The following is a 13,294-nucleotide window of genomic DNA, read 5'->3' on the forward strand; positions in this document are numbered from 1 at the left end:
GAGACAGCCCTCGGTCGTCAACCACGCGTTGGTTACCGTTCATTACGCCTGAATGACTTCATAGGCTTTCTTGTTCTTGAATAGGCATTTTAAAACCTAATATTTTACCATCTAAAAACACAAAAGCTCGCATTATATTTGTTATCGAACACACATTTAATCATCAATTAAAATTAACAAAGAAAAACTAAAATACAATTACATCTTAATAATGACGTTAGAAATTGGGATCATTGGTTTTTACTGTAATTGTCAGTGGCGAAAATGGTGTCCGGTTGAACGTATTTTGCACCGATAGCAACGGAGTAGTATCACGTGGTATCGTGACGTAACACTGTAGTACTCTATACACAAAAGTAGAAGCAGACTCAAAGTCTATAACTTTACCACTCCTACATAAGAACAACAATAGGAGAAACCGGAATTGTTTAGATACTTCTCTTGAAGTGTTTTTATTTTGTTCTCAATTTGTTTAATTTGTTCTGGAGACAGGAATAATCAGTCATATCTGCGTACTATCAATGAAGGAGGGCCTGCACACTAAAGGTGCTGGAAGGTTATTCAGGGTTCATGGTATGACCGAAATATGTACAGTATCTTTGTTTGGCTTAGTAACTGAAGTGGTTTGATCGTTTGGAGTGTATCTCAGCATCTTGGAATTAGAAGGCAGCACGTTACCACTAAGTTAAAGCTGAAATTGTTTTGCGTGTGTTAGAAATGAAAACATTGCTTATCGGCTAACTTTTGGCAAAATCATAACATTAATAATGATAATGTAGATGATGATGGTCATCTTGCTGTTTCTTTTGTTTTCTATTGTTAAGTAACGATGCTTTACCTGACAGGGGCAGATCCAGAGATGTCCGATAGGTAGGGCCGATCGATATAACACTATCTTAAGGAATCCGGGGGCATGCCGCCTCGAAATTGTTGTTTTCCATACGCCTAAAAATTAACATCTGAGGCGTTTTGGGCGACTATTTTTTTGTTATTTTTCTTTCTTTGTTTCTTCTTTTTTCTTTTACTTTCAAAAAAGTGGTGGGGGGAGGAAATCCTAAATCCGCCCCTGCCTGAGATTCTAGATAATCCATGTCTCTACAAGGTAGGTGAAGAACTCTTCCACGATAAGTGAATAACGTCCTTTAACGTGTACAAGGACCTATCAATATACACGATCAATTGCTGACATATTCTGAAAGACGTTGCTCTATAATAACGCCACACTGAAAAAATGCTAGTAGAAGAATAGGAATTTAAACAAAAAACATTTAATGCTATTGCTGTCTGTAATAACATTTAGCATCCCTGCATTCCAAAGCCAATGCATCGTATCTCCTGATGAAAGATGAATAATTAAATGTGAATATAGTAAAATACAATAGCTACCCCAAAATATCATGTTTTATTATACTGCATGTTTTGCATAACGTCTTAATTCTAAAACACTTGATTTATCAACTTAAATTAACGTCAGACAGTTCAGCGTACTAGTTTATTATTATTTCTGACAATAAGAAAATCACTGTTAATATGTATGCAAAGCAAGAAATTCGAATGACGTCAACATTCTTTGAGTCAATAATGCACAGAAGCATCTTGCTGTGTATAAACGCATATGAAATATATAAATCCACGTAGAATAATTATTACTATTTTAAAAAGGTGAATTACAGTTATAGTTTTCGTATTTTCACTATTTTTTGGTCATATAGACTTTTTGCCATGTAAAACATAGTTTTGATCAAATATTGTTGTACACAACTAAAAAATGTAGACTCTTTTTCTATGTTTTCTCCTTTACTCCTTTTGTAGAATTTCCAAATGACAGGCAAGACAGGAGGGAAGGGGAAATATACACAATTGTAGCAGTAGGTTCACAGTTTGATAGTCCTCCATAAATGGTTGATCATTCTGATGTACCTGTTTTTGTTGCTGCTGCTGTAGATGATGTTGTTGCTGCTGCAGTGCTGCTCTTGGTCCCTGTTGCTATTGTTGCTCTTATGGTATTTGTGGATTCCGTGCTGGTTGTTCCGATGTTTCTGATCTCTTTAGTTTGCTTCTGATGATAGTACTGAAGATTTAGATGGCTCCCATGTTGTTGTATTTTGTCACTGTTTCTACTGCTAATGATATAATTATAATTCAAATGCTGGAGGTTTTGCAGCTGGCGCTTTACCTTGTTATTCTGCTGCTGATGATGATGTATACAGTTCCTATGTTAAAGGTGTTGATGTTGTTGCTGCTGAATGGTGTTGTTGCTACTGATTATGATTATGAAAAGTTTCATTCTGAAGATTTTGATATTGATGCTGTATGTTGATTTTGCTGCAGCTGGCGATGGTGTAGGCTCACATAGTTTTCCAAGCTGAAGGTTCGGATACCAGTGTATTGCTGTTTGGTATTGACGATGACATTGATAATTGATTAGTGCTGATAATGGTGGTGATAATGATTTAGTTGATAATCGAAGATGGTAATTATTGACTATCCATAAAGATGATTATGATGACAGATTATATTTTTACTAATGATATTGTTAATAATAGTATTCTACTTTAAAAAAATAATGTGTATTCATCTTAAACATTTATAACGTTCTTGGCAGCTCCGAAGAAATACTATACATGAATTATAATCGACCCTCTGATAATACTGAACATAATTGTAAAAATATAATATGTTTGCACATACATTCGCTGTCTCTTATACACATCTAGATGTGTATAAGAGACAGTGTACAAGGACCTATCAATATACACGATCAATTGCTGACATATTCTACCCCAGTGTTCATATCTATAATTTATCGTGTCAATGACATCGTCTTGCTCTTTATATTGCTAAAACCATTTCTTACTATTTAATACTCATCACTCAACATCAGATATTTTCCTTAACGATTCAAATTTTCACGAATTATTTTAAGAAAAGGGACCTCGAAGCCCGCATTATTTAAAAAAAAATTATGAATAAATCTTGTAAAAAGACATTTATAACCAAGTTTGCTTCCATAATAGTATATTAATCGCAATACATTATAATCCCCCATATAATCCTATTTGTAGTCATATTCAGCATTTTAAATCAAATTTGTGTTTAAAAGTAACAGGACCTTGTCTCAGGCAGAACTTTTGAAGGAGAAAAAAAAAAATAAACAACAATTATTAGTGTATAATGATTTAAGTGGTTGTCTTATATGATTACGTTTAGTCACGTGATTAAGTTTTTTTTTTCTCTAATAACCTGGTGCGTTTACATAATGTTGCTAAGCGCTGGATCACCGCCATCATTCCAATGAGCTGGAGGAGAACTCAAGATGACGTATCATCAAATGCACTCAGGGGAGTAACACTTTCAGAGTTTTAAGTTTAACACCCTTCGTTACTTTAACTTCATCTTCTAAGATCACAACTGCCCTATATTATACAGTCATCAGGATTACTGTTCCCTTGTAATAAATCAACGGTGAAATCACTTGTTTGGGTACCCAGTGGTGTAGCTTTACCATTTTAGTTATTTAACAAGGATGGGTTAGTTTCTTTTATTAAGTTTAAGAAAGCATCATATTTCCCCCTCAACAATCACAAGCATTATTTTGCTTTATATACCCATATAACACATATGTTAGTGTGTCCATGTATAATATGTCTAAAAAATGTGTGCGTTTCCCAACCCGACGACCAAAAATCTAAAATACCTCTAGAGCCATGTTGGTTTATTTTTTTAATTAATGGGGAGTTCAAAATACTGAGCTTGTGCAATGTATGAAACAGATTTAATTAATGTTTACTTATTGATGTAAAACATTAACCATGGAGTTTAGCCCATTGTTTACCGTAGTCTAGTCTGACCAACCCTGAAATCCATTTTTAGCCCAAAAAGGCAGATATTAACTTCTTAAAACGTAGTTCTTAAGAGCCAGCAGGCATCCATAGTGCCAATAGGTCATTTATTACCGGAAAATTATCAAAATAGTATTCTGTTGAGTCCATAGTAGGTATAATTGCTGTCGTCGTTTTCATTGGCAAAATTTGGGGGTTGAAGTGTTGAAATTTCACGTGCGGTTCAACCATACATCATCAGAGTTCCTGACCGATAAATTAAGATTAATCTAGAAACAAATATGCTACACATAGATTGAAAGACCGTTGCTCTAAGAAGTACTAATAAAAAGTTGAAAGGACATCTACAATCCAATGTAATACAGCATTTACCAATATCGACATCCGACTTTTTATTTTAGTTCACACGCATGCACTCAAAAAGCGCTGAGTTTGATACTTAGTTGCTTGTTTCATTTAGCTTGCGTGCATGTGTGACGCGCGTGAGTGATCTGACAAACACTGGTCATGTACGCATGGGTCACTTTCAGACAAATCCATAGCTACAGACAAAATGTCTACATAATATCCAATTCAGACTTAGCCTACTTCTGATGGAGACACTTGTATTGACACAAACAAATATATATATATATATATACTTTATATACACGTGAATGATCTCTGAAAAAAAAAATAGATTAATGTTACAAACCAGGTATTTTATACAAGTCTTACATATTATCCAGGCGTGGGCGTGAAGTGATGACAACATGTCAATAAAATAGAGGGAAAGAGAACATTATCTGAGATATGATTATACTAATTATACATTTTTGCATATTTATACTTTTCTCCTTGTAATTGTTTAAGTATATATGTAATCTAAAATAAATTCAAATGATCTTAAAATATAATATAGAAATCTCAATGAAAAATATCATAGAAAATACGAAAGCTGACCATGTCCGGAGTCATTCACCGTTAATAGCAATAAATATAATTTAGAGAGAAGAAAGCTCCATACAGCCAAAGCCAGCGTCCCTATTATTACACACAGATTTAATTTTTCGATCCGAAAATTCGGATTCAGTGTTAATGCACCATAACACCTAACATTGCTTAAACATATATAAAACATCTTATAATATTCAATGCATATTATACAGACACATACATAGTTTTTTTAAATAATGTATTAATAATGTAGACATACTTATGTTTTGGTTTCCAGGGAAAATAAATATGCACAAATAAATAATACTATTATTATTATCATTATAGTTTATTGTTTAAAATAATAAACATACATATTTTATGATAAAAAAAAACAAGTAAAAATAACTGTTATATAAATCATTTGGGATTTACATGTATATATAAAATACAATGAATAAAAAAGACAATCTAAGAAAAATAAAATAAGATATAATTTAATCAGATTTTGATCCCTACAGTATTTTTCTGGCTATAGGCCTGAGTACTTGGCAGATTTACAGGTCGTGCATTAATATTGTGAATAGCATATATTTCTACTTAGGATTTTTATTCAGCATTGTTTTCAAATACTGATATCGCTAGTCCCAAGAATCCATTTTAATTCGGTTGTTTGTCGTCGTTTGATTACTTTTAATTTGATTATAGAATAGCCAACAACTTCATTAGTATTGATTGATTTTATCTAATGCAGATAGAGACTGCAAGGGTGTTACAGAAAACTACCGATAAAGAATAACATTGAAATAAATATCGACAAATTGAAAGGAATTATTTTCGAGAACAGTGGCGATTCAAATTTATATTAAATCTTGAATTTAAGATGGCAGTATAATCTGGGATAAATAAGTTGTTTCGTGTATAATGGTTGTGGGGGCAGTGCCGTAAATAAAACTGTGGGTGGTTGTGGTATTAGTAAAGATAGTTATAATCATTATTATATTAATTTAAATGACCAGAAGTAGTATTAGTTTAGTAATAGTAGTAGTAGCAGTATACAGTGTAGTAGTACAGGAGTGGCGCCAGGATTTGCCAGAGGGGGTGTGTTGCGGGGAGGGCGATGTCCCCGACAAGAAAAAGGTTGTCGGGCGTCGCTTAAAAACTGAAATTAGTCCTAGGGTCAAAGCCCCACATTATTTGACAATTTAGTGGTTTAAAATGCCTATTTAATCGATTTTAAAGTCAACTAATATGTAGAAAATACATGTAATTTGGTTTTCTCCTCAATGAAACGTGGTTTTTCTCGCCGACGAGTGGGTGGGGCTGTCTCTTATACACATCAGATGTGTATCAGAGACAGGTTTGATATAACTGCAATAGCATAAACAGTATTAGCAGCAGTCAACTGCAATTATCAATAATATTTTCATTGCTAATTTGCATAATTAAGCTAATTTGCATAGAAATGGATATGCGACGAAAAGTGATTTACTACAACCTACATTAATTTGATAATATATTCTTTGAAAATATGAATAAGCTTCAAACTTAACATTCATTACTTCTTTTACGATAAACCAATGTATTTTATAATAATCAATAAGCAATTAAACAACCAACTCTCATAATATATTTTTAATGTTAAATTTAATATCGTTTAGTCTCTTATAATACATGTAGTAACGTAAAAAAACGTATTTTTATAAATCAGTACCGTGTTTGTATTCAAACATTGTGATAAGGTTTGTTAACTGATATTCATAAAGTTTCTCAGATATTAAGTTTTGTATTGAATTATATTTTATTGATTTTAAGCATTTTTAGCCTTGTGCTGTCGAATTTCATGATTTTATACCGTGATAAAAGTAGAATCTACATTACATTGACGCAATTCAGTTTTGACTGCAAAGCCATTTTATTGAATAATCCAAAATACCTGCTCTGTTGTCGTCTTCAACTATACGACATAAGTCATTTGTATCATTCTTTATTCCCATCCTTATAATATTGACTTGTAATACACGAGTAATATGTACAGATGAAAAACTTCCTGTTACCAATCTAACTATGGTAACATACTGCTTCCATTCGTCATTTTCATTCATCATTTTTATTGTTCTAATTGCAATAAATTGTGAACGATTATCTGGTTAACATAATAATCTAATCACAAAGGTTCATCATCGACTTTTCAAGCTTGCTCTGGTTGACCACAAAAGTCACTTAACTTTATTGAAAGATGTGTGTTTATACATTGCCTATGCAGCTAACTTTCTCTCTTCATATGTATATGTACATATAATATAATATAATATAATATATATATATATATATATATATATATATATATATATAAAAAAAATAGTTCATCAACGAATGTCGCTTGTTATATTTGTATGAAATAAGAGGTCTCTTGTGGGAATGCACCCCGCAATCTCTTTCCACCTCGGCGAGCGTCATACCATTTAGACCACAGAGGCTCGTCCATACTAGTCTTCCTTCATACAACTTGAGGGCTGACATATAGTGAAGCAAATTATTAAGCTACGTAATAGCTTATAGGTAGTAGCTGGAAAATCATAGGAAATAATATTTAAATATGTACATAGCCATACACAATAAATAAATGAATAAATAATTTAATATTGTCAGATGCTGTTATTATCATTATTATTACAGTAAAAAGGTACTGTACACAATTTGTATAAAATATAATGTTGTTATTCTGTCTTCATAAGCTCCATATTTTAGCCATAATGCTATTAGTACTTTGGTTCCATCATTGTATCATTTTTTTGGGCAAATAAATCTCCTTTATCATTGCCTCAGAATGAAAATTGTATCACTGAGATATAGTGGCGGAAAGTTCCCACTGGAAACCAAACTAACCTTTATGCTAAAACTTTGTAGTTGGCATATCGTTGCTGTACGGGTAAGCCACTTGATATTACGAAATACGGTTTGCCGGCAATGAGACAAGCGCGGATGAGAACAGCCGGACAATGAGCTGTCCCAAACAAACAACATTATTTGTGATTTAATTTCTATTCAATCAACTTTCTTAACGGGATTAATCAACAGAAATACGAGACAAGATCAGGCGAGATAATAACTTTACCATCTACCGATCTTAATGATGCGTTTGTTAAACAAGATCAATATTCCGAAAACCAGAAAATTACAATTAAACTATTTCCTTTGTCGTGTGTTGGTTTCTAATCGATTATTCAGTCCGTCAAACTCGTAATATCATTATTACCATTAATTAACGTAGCAAAAACTCACGGGCAGTGCGGAGTGAGGGCGCAATTAGCCCAAACTTCAAATCCTTATTTACCCTTACAATTACTGTACGTTATATGCACTGAACCATAGAGGCCATTCATTACATAACCTAGCACACCATTTTTTCGGATGAGACGTTCAGCCGTTGGTCCTGCGTGTGGTATGGATCATGTGCACGTTGAAGTACACAGTATACTCTCTGTACTCTCTGGAAAATTAAGAGTAAGGGATTGTCTACCGGAGTAGGCCTACTTCACAATCACCACCAGATATAGCCCACTGGATAAGTCTTCGAACTTTTTGAGAGTTATCCTTGTCGGGACCTTCTGATGGCTATGCTGACGCGCGCCTTACCAACTGTGTACTAGTATTTCGTTAGGAATTCAAATCCAATTTTAAAGCAACTGATCTTTCACACTCGTTTGCGTTTGTAGAGTTCAAGAGCACCAGTTCTCGATGCATCGCAAACAATAACAGCGATCATTATAATAGACCCTTATCTAAATAATAAATAATGTAATAGGACCTACTTTTATACAGCGTCCATGCGCTTAACTTTAAATATAAAAAAAAATACCCCTCACTGTCAACTTAACTCATAACTTAAGCACATGCAAACACTCAACTTTGTCCTTTTTGTATTGAAGACAAACATCAAAATATAAACTGGAATAGGCAAATTGTACAAAAGCTCCAGGGGGCCACCGTCCACCACCATTCTGGCTCAATCCTGGACCTCTACCTAGATGGCTCGAACAAAGGAGCATGATGCACACTTGTCCTGTCATAGACGAACAGGTGCTCAGAAACGGCGATCTAGAAAGTGGCCACCTAGAGATAAATGTAAGCCTGACCAAGGGGAAACAATAAAAACATATTGATTAAAGAGTACAATATACTACAGTAGTAAAACACCGTCACCGTACTACTTGAACATCGTTTGCATAAGACATAAGTTGAAGGCCATGTGTTTTATTGATGTCTTAAAGTTGAGTGGTATAAAGAATGAATATAAGTGGTCTAAAGACCAAGCCCTGAGGCACGCCAAATTTTTGATGGATGTTGTTTAGAACTGAAGCCATGGACACGTAAGAAGCTTTGAGTAATCGAAGAGCATTAAAATCATTGCAGAAATCATCAGCAAAGCCAGCAAAACCTTTTGATGCCGACAAAAAGCTGTGAATATATCGTTGTGGACTTTATGTATGGCAGTTTCGCCACTGTGGCCAGGCTGATACGCTGATTGTGAAACAGCAAGACGTTTGTTATCATGTGTGTGTATTTGCAATTGTACAGATACGATTTTCTTAGAGATTTTTAGAGATAAATGAGAGGTTTGAGAGGGGTTGAAAATTTGAAAAGTCTTCAGAAGCAATTGTCCCCTCTTTTAAATAATCAACCTGACATTTTGCTACCTTGAAGCAAGTAGGCACAGTGCCACTGGAGAACGAACTTGATAAGCCTGGTAAATACTCATATGAGAGAATCGAGTATTCTTCAAGACGAGATGTTGGTAGCGAATATAAGGGCTACACGACCTTGAGGCAAAAGACAAACAAATTTTTTAACTTCATCCTCATTAACTTCATTTAAGGACAACAAAGTGGAAGCTAGGACAGTTTTACCTTTTATAAATGGCATTGATGTAGCAGATATTGATGAAGATTATTTAAGTTGTGAATGAATAGTCGCACTCTTTGATGAAAAATGTCAGCGAACTGCTCACGAAGCATTAAGGCATGGTGGAAATGGATTGTCAGGTTTGGATAAGGTAAGGTCACTGATAAAAATTGAAGAGCTTATTATCTTGGCAGTTCTTGACCATATTGAAATGGTAGTTGCGTTTGTTTTGGAGGAGAATTTGGTTTTATTTTTTATTTTATTTATTTATTTGCATTTTTCAATGTACTGTTGCTTGTGAACAATAGGTTTAGATTTTCTGAAACGTCTTTTAGACTGACGTTGTTAACGCTTGAATTCACGGAGCTCATCATTAAACCACAGTGAATTTGGACAAAGAACAACTTACTTTTGAGTAAGAGGTGCATGATTGTCGAGAGTAGCCAGTACCAGTAGTGTTTCATTATACTGAAGAGCGAGGTCTTCACCACATCATGAATACTGTTTTTTTTTCTTTTATCAGGGCTGAGTTTAAAATATCGAATATGAATGTATCAAGGTCAATTCCACGTATTAACCTGCGTTGGATCATGATTTTGCTTGGCAGAAGAGGTCCAAAGGTAGGAAGTAGCAGCGTCCCCTGGCGGGAGTCTCCAATCAATGGATGGTTTTCAAAGGATCACGTCATCGGACTTAAAAACTAATTAGGCCCAGGATGTGCGAGTGGCTGAATTGAAATCTCCGGTGAAGATAGTTCGAGTTCGAGTGCATGTAGAAGGATTGAAGAAATATCTCAACAGTAAGTTTATTTTTCTGTGATGGCCGTTGACGATGTTTACAACTCTGACACTTGATGTAGTGGATTGTAAGATCAATATATATTCAAAAGAGCTAAAATTCTGGACATCCATGTTCACGGGCACAAAATCCGAACTATAGAATAAAGACGACACCTCAACCACGTTGTGAACGAGAGCGGTGATAAATTGAGTAGTTGGGTGGTGTTTTATGAAGGCACTAAAATACTTAAATAAAAGTTGATTCCTGTCAACCACGTTTCAGTTAGTGCCAAAATATCAACTTTCTGGAGAGAGATGAAGTCATAGTCATGTTTTGAAATAGACTCAATGACACGTCTTCCAGCTCTACAACCTCTTCTTGTTCTAACTATACCTCGATACATTTAGAGTATTAAGAACATTAGATTCTAAACAGTACCGTAATGCTTATTTAAATTAAGTAAATTAAGTAAACTTTACACCTACAGGCTTGCAATTATAAACCACATGTAACATTCAAATACTCATTCATCCAATAGATTTGATGAAAAAATTAAGATTATGAGTAAAGTTTAACAGTGCAAAAAAGCATATGGCTATCAATAGGATCACAATCAGCTCTCTAGCGGCTGGGGTCACACATATATCTAAAGCATTTGAACGACAAGACGGGATCCCCGAAAAATGATATGATACTGTATTTATGCAGAAAAACGCCAGGGGCGCTATTGCTGAGAATGTTTTTTGAAGGGTGTTTATTCGAGGAAAGCGTTTATTTTTTGGGTGTAAAATGGATACTCAAATAAACACTCCTTAATTTCACTGTACTTACATTTCACTGGGTACAATAACGACACGGCAAAGACATATCATCGCATCGGTCTTCAACACTGAGTGAATTTTTATCGTGTCGTCATGGTGTCTAGTGTAAATGTAACTTAAATGTGGAGCTACAACACATAAGTACCGTTAAAATGTGTTATTGTCTGATCATAAGGACTTATTGATCCCAACTAGGTTGGAAAAAAAATGTAATTCTACTGGAGTAGAGCATTAAGATAGAATGGGTTGAGAATTTTATTGTTCCATTAGATTTATTTATATTAATTTAGGCGGGCGTTTATTCGAGGAAAAAATAACGCCTCGTGGCGTCTATTCGAGGGAAGCGTTTATTCCAAATGAGGCTCTAGAGAGGGCGTTTATTCAAAGGTGGGCGTTTATTCGAATAAATACAGTACATTTAAGACCTGCGAATACTGGTCCTTTACACAATAGGCGGTGCACTCGTACAAAATAACCAGTAAAGATTATTCTGACATAAAAGGTGACTAATAGGTTAACGATTTACATAAAATTATGAAACCATAAACTAAACACCTGAATCGAATATAAACACTAATAATGAAGTGTCGAATATCGAATAGGTTTCTTAATCGATATGAAAAATTTTAAAAAGCATTAAATTCCCGTTATTTAATTATGACTACTGAGCTTTAAATTGAATATTTAATAAATCTCAGCAAGTTGATTTGCATGGTAATCTCTTTGAGATAGAGCATAAATCATGTGAATTAACCCTGGTCGAAGCAAGTCATCGGTTCTTAAATGTGAACTATTAAGCCGTTCGCACGTAAACTATTAAGCCAAAAAACACGATCGACTCCAATAATGGGAAATAATGTACCCATTTTAGAAAAATATTGATAAGTTGTTTGACAGTTCTGACAATAGTAAGTAATATTAAGTAATAAAAAGTGTAAGTACAAGCACATATATTATATATATATATATATATATATATATATATATGTATATTTTATATATATAATATATACATATATATACCCATATATATATATATACACATATATATACATACATATACATATATATACATATACACACATATATATATATATTATATATATCATATATATACATAATATGTAAATATATATATATATATATATATATATAATATACATACATTTGAATATTGGTTTGATTGCTTAATAATGATAATAATAATAATAATAATAATAATAATAATAATAATAATAATAATAACTATAATAATAATAATAACTATAATAACAACAATAATAATAACAATAATAATAACAATAATAATAACAATAATAATAATATTATGTTGAATAAATACAGCTTGATTTTTATTATTGTAAAAGAGAATACGTATTAAGATGACCTATAAAGTGATACAAATCAACAAGGATAAGACAGGCATTAGGGAGGCAAGGTCTAATAATCTCTATACTGTGCTAATAAGCAAACAGGCAAGTGAATGTATCTAGAGGGCCAAGCATTGAGATGGCGCAAAATAAGGACATACTCAAGCAATGACAAAAGCGTCAAATAGCTCATTCTTTACATGTTTGCTTATTAGCACAATAACAACAACAACAACAATAATAATAATAATAATAATAATAATAATAATAATAATAATAATAATAATAATAATAATAATAATAATAATAATAATAAGAAGAAGATTGTCTCTATGCGCTTTACATGAACAAAATGAAACATAGCCATAAATCATTGAGAATTATATTATTATATTATTTTTCCATTCCCGGATGGATGGTCATACTGAGTTCAATCTATCACCAGAATGTTTCTCATGACAAAAACAACTCGATCCATCCACTCTCTAAATCATGAAGGCTTTGGTTACGTCCATATGAACGTTTCTCGACGTCGGGCCAACAAAGTACTGTGACGTTGCGACATCTAGTCACATTTAATATTTACAACCTCTAACTCTAAACAACGTCGGCCCAGTGGTATAGTAACTAACTTCCAGTACAAACGTTTACCGACGTCGGG

The sequence above is a fragment of the Anneissia japonica genome, unplaced genomic scaffold (assembly GCF_011630105.1).
Source record: "Anneissia japonica isolate Jap-2015-1 unplaced genomic scaffold, ASM1163010v1 scaffold5330_len1712360_cov203, whole genome shotgun sequence".
In the NCBI taxonomy this organism is placed as follows: Eukaryota; Metazoa; Echinodermata; class Crinoidea; order Comatulida; family Comatulidae; genus Anneissia; species Anneissia japonica.